Genomic DNA, 7,830 nt, shown 5'->3' on the forward strand with positions numbered 1-7,830 from the left:
CATGTGATTGGTTGCTCGCAAAAAATCCTCAAGCTTCAGATACGCCCACCTCCAAGATTTTTTTAACGCTGCCGTGGAGACGGCCTGTAACTGTTCATTCATACTTTCACTCAGAAACCTCATTCCAACTTTAAAATGTTACACATCTTTCTGACATTATTCGTGTAACACAACTTTTAAATCTGATTCTTACTTTTAGAGATATTAAACATTGTTCAGACCTTGTTAAAGAGGCTTTCTTCAGATTTTAACATTAACTAGAGTGTGTGATGTCACAGCTAGAGGGTAGGAAATCTTGAAATTTGCCTTCATATTTTTTTTTTTAACTGCCATAATTCCCAAACCCTACATTCCGGAGACATCATTTTTCATGACAAACGTAGGAAAACATCTCGTAGCTTGATAAATGACAAATAATTAAGCAAAAAATAATTAAACAAAATGCCTCTTGTCTTGAGCATAGGCGGCGTGTGTGAGGCTCAGGTTTGGGAAGGCTAAATAACTTTTTTTACCTGTCGCTGCCCGCCTCCGGCATCTATAGAAAAGAGATCAACTCAGTGAAAGCACCGCCTGCTGACCAATCAGAGCTCAGTGTGCGGAGTTTAAATCTATTAAGTCATATTACAGGATAAAGGAAATACAGTTTAAACTGCCGTATGCAGAGAAGACGCCGACATGCACTTATCATTCATATCAGATCATCGATCATATAATATCATAATGTATCATATATCTCCTTATCTGAGTCAGCTTCTTGAGCCGTATCTGGCCGTGCAACACTTACAGTGTCACATACTGTATGCAGATGTATTATTTTAAGCAACACATTAAGTTGACGAAACACTCAACTCAAATATAATTAAAGTGAGATCCACTCGTGTCTTAGAGTTGTTCTGTATTCACCTTGCAGGTGCAACTATGTGGCTTGTATCCTGGATTATGTGTTTAAGTCATGGATGTTTAAAGTTCATATTTGTCTAATATTAGTTTACTTTTCATTAATGAAGTATGACGCTGCGCTGTCAGTACACTTGTCCCTGTTTGTGATTGGTCAAATGTTGCTAACCCCGCCCCTTTCACGTGAACGCGCTCTCAGCTGGAGAGAGAAACCCTGGCTTGATTTACCGAGTTGATAACCAGTGTCGTAGGACCGCTTAGCGAGATCTCGTTTGTTAGGGTTAGTTAAGATAACTAAACATATCCAGGGTATGTTGAACTGGCTTCGTAGTACAGGGCACAGGTGGCTGCATAGCAGCGCTAATGTCAAAGACACAAACATTATACATTATATTTTTATTTTACCAGGATGCAGTGACACAAATATTTGGGAAGGCCTACACTTCCCTAGCCTACAGTACCCGCCGCCCCTGCTCTTGAGGGCATGAAGTGACAAAAACGTTCAACATGTCTCCATTAAAACCCATTGTAATTTCAGGCTGATATTTCCTCACAGCAGCAGCCGCACACCTTTAGTTAAACTGCCAAAAAGGCCACATTATTAACCCGAAAGTACACAAAAATTACATTTTAAAATCTCAGCAGATTTAATTAACTGGACTTTACTAGAAATGCTTCTAATAAATTAAATGAATTCTTTATAACAAGAAAGATTATTTTCTCCCCTTTTAGCAGGAATCTTCAGTAGATTAAATTAACAGGATTTTATTAGAAAGGTTTTTAGTAAATCAAAAATTCAAGAATAAATATTTTCCTTCTTTTACCTATCCTTCTGACGATAAATGACAGAGCGTCTAAGCTCAGAATGTTACGCACAATTAGCGCACCACATTGTAACCCAGGGGTCGGCAACCTTTTTGATATGAAGTGCCATTTAAAAAAAAAAATTGGATCAGTGTGCCGACGATCGTGAACTGTCAACAGGAGGCCTCGCTGCGGGGAAGCAGTGTGTTGATCTCTTTCACCTGTCAGCGCAACTTACATGATGCCGTTTCAACAAATTTAAATAATTGGTTTAAACGGCATTATAATAATGACGGCCATCCGTTCTGTGATTCTCCAGAACACACAGTTGGCCAGTCCGCCCCTGTGTAGCATATTATCTTCGATGAGAGATGAGCAGATCGCCACTGGGCTTAAACTAAAGACACAGCCACGCAAAAACTGCGGCATTCGTACAGCTCCTTATGGGTAGCCTGCTGCAATGTGTGAAGTGCAGGCGCGCTCCGGCAGCACTTCACCCCTGATCGTTTCACCACGGAGGAAAGCAGCAGAAAGTCGACTGGAGTTAAAGAGAGCGGGGCTGCGTTGCGTGCATGGCTTCCTTCTGCAGGTAACGGGGAGACGCACTCTGGCGGCGGTCTCGTTCAGGATCCGAAAATAAAATTGTAATATTTTGCACACTTATTCCACTTATTCCTAGTGTGGCACTGGTTACGGTGCCATTGGCACGCGTGCCAGGGGTTGCCGACCCCTGTAACCTATATCTATAAACAATGCTGCAGTTCTAACAAGACACGTGGCACACACGCAAACAATCTAACAGAACATAAACATTAGCGGCTCTGCGGAGCTCTCACACAACATTATGGATCTGATCTTACCGGCTGCCTGTCCTGACTTTGTAGAAATGCCTCCCGTCTACACGCTTCAGTCTACCAGGATCGCACACAGCAACTATTTAACTCCTTCTCCAGGATGCAGCACTGGGCTCTGTGATTAGGCAGGGCTGCCAACACTCACGCATTGAGCGTGAGAGTCACGCAATTAACCCATATCTTACGCACTCACGCCACACTTGCCTTTCCTCACGCTAAGTTTTCGTCCAAAATAAATGTATATAAAAATAAAGTGAAGAAACAGCAAACCGAGCCGTCTACGAAATGAGACAGTCTTCTGGCTTAGTTCAGTCAAGTTGGAACGATATTGGGAGATTCTGATTTCACGGATCAATAACTCATGAACAAATCGTTATTCAGACACAAATGACGTCTCCTAAGTACCGTGGTAAGGTTGACAACCAGGGGCGGACTGGCCATCGGGACGTTCGGGACGAATCCCGATGGGCCGCTCGGATTTCTCACTAGCACCCCCCCCACCCATTGATAACTTACTTGTGGCACCGAGGTGGGCCGGCGGTACCGAAGTGGGCCGGTCGAGAGTCCCGGGCTGATTTGTAGTCCCAGTCCGCCCCTGTTGACAACGAACTACAATCACATTTTGATAAAAAAAAGCCAATACGCGCCGTCCTCCGAGCTGGACATATTAAGGCCCTGACACACCAGGCCGTCACCAGAGAACTCGCCAACACCGACAGTTCCATCGACGAGTTTACCTGCGTCTTGGCCATGTGTCGCACTGGAACACACCGCAAAGACTTCAGCCGAGCACGTACGAACTGCGCATGCGTGAGTGGCAATAACTCTCCTTACCAGCAGGCGGTGGTAGTGTGTATTCGTCATTCAAAATAGGCAACAACCGGAAGAAAGAGAAGAAGAACAGACTGATATAAACAAACCAATATGGTCTAGCTGCGGCCGCGGCAAGTACACGGCACTACACGACACGCCCCCTACACGACACGCCCACCTGACACGACACTACGGTGGCTGAGAGACATTAGTGATCTCCAGTGTGCTGGGCAGTGTGGCGGCGGAGGGAGCCGAGGGCACCACCGGAGGAGAGGCGAGCGATGACAGCAGCATCACCGTGGTGCAGCTCCCCGCACAGACTGAGGGGACTTGTTACACGGAGCCCATCACCGGGGAAGCCTGCGGCGGGAGAAGGCGGTCTGCTCGGCCTGCCCTTGGCTCTGGGGTCCCTCCTTAAAAAAAGTCTCATCATACTTAATCCTAGACAGTAGCACATGGTATATATTGTACGACTTTGTCATTTTTGTAATGTTGATATGTATTCGCTCATAGCCTACTGTGCCTTTCACGCAGACAATACAAGTGAATTTTGAAATGACAAATAGGTTTATGTTTCAAGTTTATTTGCATTAAAAACGTGTTTTTAAACCCTTCTGTTCAAATTTGATATTTTGTTTCTTAAAAGATTAAATCTTTAAAAACATGCGGTTTGCCATTTTTAAAGTTTGATGGAAGAAATTAAAATATAGGTCACTGACGTGGAGCTTTAGGCCTGCAATGCTTTAAAAAAAAATGTTGGTGTTGTTTCAGTTTTGAGTGAATATGGATGTTAAATTCACAAATGAGTATGAATAATCTTGAACAAGAACAGGATCTTGAGCCATGATGTTTTTAAAGTACAGAAACATTCAGAATGCATGACGATTCCTTCAAAGGTTTTGTAATAGACCCCTAGTACTTTTAATTTATAAAGTAATAATAATACATGTGAATGATTGAGCTCATTAGTGGCCTGACTGGCCCTCCTAATTTGGTCCTTAATGACCCCACGATGTGATTATGTATATCTTAAAACCTTTAACAACTATATTTAGATGTTCACAAATATCTACATTTATGTATAAATACATGTGTAGCAGTTAGACAAACATAATTAATAGATTATCTCATTAATACCTATTTTATATATTAAAAAAAAGTTTACTAAACCACCGTTTGTTGACAAAATGATTTGGGTTGAAAGTTATACTGTTGTGTCTGTTGGAGTAGAATACCTCTGCTACGTGCCGTTCGTTGGATGAGGCTGGATCTCTATTAAATTAAGAAAGGAATTGAAAACACCGGAATCAAAGTTATAACAAATTATCTGAGTTTACTTCTAGTAGGAAACCAAACACATATACAAGTTATACAGAGTACTCTGGGTACTCCGGGCTTTTAGATTTGTGATGCGATTCGGATAAATGCATCGGGATCAAACCAACTCATCAAACCAAAAAGAAATTGGACTTCAGGTCTGTGATGCGATTCGGACACAGATATCGGGATCAAACCAACTCACCAAACCCAAAAGCAATTTTACACACACAAACATCAGTATTTCTATCTGTCTTTGGGGCGGAGATTTGTCGATTCTTCCTTCCCACTTTTCTCCCAAGCGAATCAGAGAGCCCCTGGGGAGGAGCTGTTTAAACTGACCACCTCCTCCAAGTGTCCTGATTGGCTGGATTCGCTTCTGGCCGAGGTCAATCAGAGTTTCGAACAGAGTGAGACCCCAAACCACACTAGGTCAAAAGTCAATGTTTATCTTTACCTTATCTTACTCTACATTCCTTCCCAGGGGATATTTTCACCTAAACCATTCTCCCACAGACATTTAAACTCTTCTCCACTTATTTTACGATGTCTTTTAACGACTTAATGACCGCATCTGGCTTTTAGGGATGATAAGGATGTTGGTGTGTTGAAACACAGAATCTCTGAGCCAGTGAATTTAAAAGTGAGAATAACATTCCTATTCTATATATAATTACCCAAACCGTTGTGATTACATAAAACAGTTCAAACAATACATGTTTACTTCAATACAGTGTAGAATCATATCTTCTTACTTCAATCCCCCTTTTGATCTCACCTCACGAGATCAACATATAGCATTTGAAACATTACCACTGTCAATTTTCTTCTTACTGTGTCTGTCCCAACATTTATATAAACCCATCAGAAGTTGGGATATAGAGCACTTTAAACCTTTAGGAACAGTCCACAACAACAACTTATTATGACAGTGGAGGGAGAATAAAATATGTCTAAAAGGCAAAGTCCTTGTCAGCTGAGTCATCTTTACTCTTCCCTCAATGGTGGAACTGATGAGTCTTAACACACAATGAGCAGATACAAGGCACACAACAACAACAACCACATGTCACTAAAATGGCAATAAAAGTAGCCACAGAAATTAGAAAAGACATTATCATACTTTTCCCTCTTTTGGTAACACATAGTTCTGTAGAATAAAAAATACCAATCCCTTATATTGTGGGATATAAAAATAAAGTTGAAAGTTCCTCAAAAAAAATGGATTGTTCAGACAAAGTTCCACACCGGCTATATCAACCTGTTTCAGCGGGAAATGGAGTTCCCTGTGCCGTCTTGGTTTGCCATGTCTTCGTCCCCCCAGCCCGCTGACGGCGGCTTCTGGGGTGCTTGCTAGAGAGATGTGGCCTGATTGTTCTCCCCCGGCCCGCTGATGGCGGCTTCCGGGTCGACTGTTGGAGAGATGTCCTCCCGATCCTCCTCCTCCGGACTGCTGATGGCGCCTCCTGGGTCGACTGCCTTGACGAGAGCCAGATCTGTTCTGATGTCGTCCAGGGTCCTCGCGACGAGGGCCAACTCTGTCCTGATGTCGTCCAGGGTCCTCGCAGGTGTTTTTCCCGACCGCACACTGGCTCCAGCGGTACCAGTTGTCTCCCTTTCCATCTAGGCGAACGGCATGGGAGGTCCCCTCCAACCAGACGTAATCTGCTGTGTTGGCCTTGTGTTTCTCGGGTCCCCCTTTTGACGTCAGCAGCCTGTGTGGAGAAGTCTCATACCAAGCCCTTAAGTTGCTGGAAATATGGTTTTGAAATCATCTTTTCTACTTCTTTAGTGTTTATTGGCGGCACCAACTAGACTGGAGTGTGGACAAGAGACTATGCAGAAAATAATAAACAAAAATAAAAAATTAAAATTAAAAATTAAAAATTAAAATTAAAAATTAAAAATTAAAAATTAAAAAATAGAACAAAAATAAAAATAAAACAAAAAAAAGGAACAAACTAACAAAACAAAAAATAACCAAAGCTAGATTATTTTAAATGTATCAATTTCTCTTAAAAGCAACAAATAAAACAAAACAAAAAATACCATAACTAGTATTTTAAATTGATAAATTTCTCCTAAAAACGTAATAATCTCACATACATATTGTCTGATGTATATCCTATCCTTTTCCCCCTTTTACTGAAATAGAACGCCGTTAACGGTGTTCCCATTTTCAGAAATATCGAGCCTTATACATCAGTTATTTAATATCAGCTATATATTTATTATTACTATTACTTATATATCAGGCATTAAATGTCAGCCTTCTTCCATGATTGACCTCGTCTACATTATCTGACTTATAATGATACGTGTCCGTTTGTATTTATTTAATATACTGGGCAATTATTGATAACTTTTGAATCTCCCTCTTTTCTTAACAACTTGAGGTATGGCTATTTTGAAATCTGACTTGGTTAAGAGATGATTCGTTTATTGGTGAGAGGCACACTCTTGCCCTCGTGATTGGGTGGGGGTGGGTAGTTAGGGAGAGTTCCTTACAATCTCCAGATCTTCCTCTCAGTGTAGAGGCCATAAAACCTTTTAATGGGCTCTGTGGTCTGTTCAGATTTAGATTTTCTTCCTCTCCAGAGGTCACGCCTGTCTTTGACCCTGTATGCTGCTTTGAGCCAGCAGCACCTCAGGAGCAGAGAAAGTGGAGATCTCTTCCCAAAAGTGTAAGCCCCCACACGAGCAACATAGCAACACATTAAACTCCCTGACTTGTTTGTAAAGCGTTCTTTAAGGCCTGAATTGAGTCTTCTGTTGTGTAACGGAAAATCCCATTCCCAAAAAGGGTCAGTTTAATAGCCCTTATCATATTATCGCTCTGTACTTTCATGCTAGGACCTATTGTCTTTGCCAGAGCTGCTGCTATTATTTCTACATGTATTAGCTCCATATTAGCAGGGTTCACTAACATGGTTGGTTGATCCAGTTTAAGATTTTCAATATCTTCCATTACTATTTCCAACATTCCTTTTCCCTGAATATCAGGTCTAACAATGTGTTTTCCTTTAGGAGTATTAGATGGGATACTCATAAGTGGCATATGTGAGCCCTTATCTCCGTAGGGTGGAGGTAGGGTCTCAGACATTATACCACCTTCTTGTTGCTCTCTGTCTCTCAAGTATTACAC

The sequence above is a fragment of the Trematomus bernacchii genome, unplaced genomic scaffold, assembly GCF_902827165.1.
Source record: "Trematomus bernacchii unplaced genomic scaffold, fTreBer1.1, whole genome shotgun sequence".
NCBI lineage: Eukaryota > Metazoa > Chordata > Actinopteri > Perciformes > Nototheniidae > Trematomus > Trematomus bernacchii.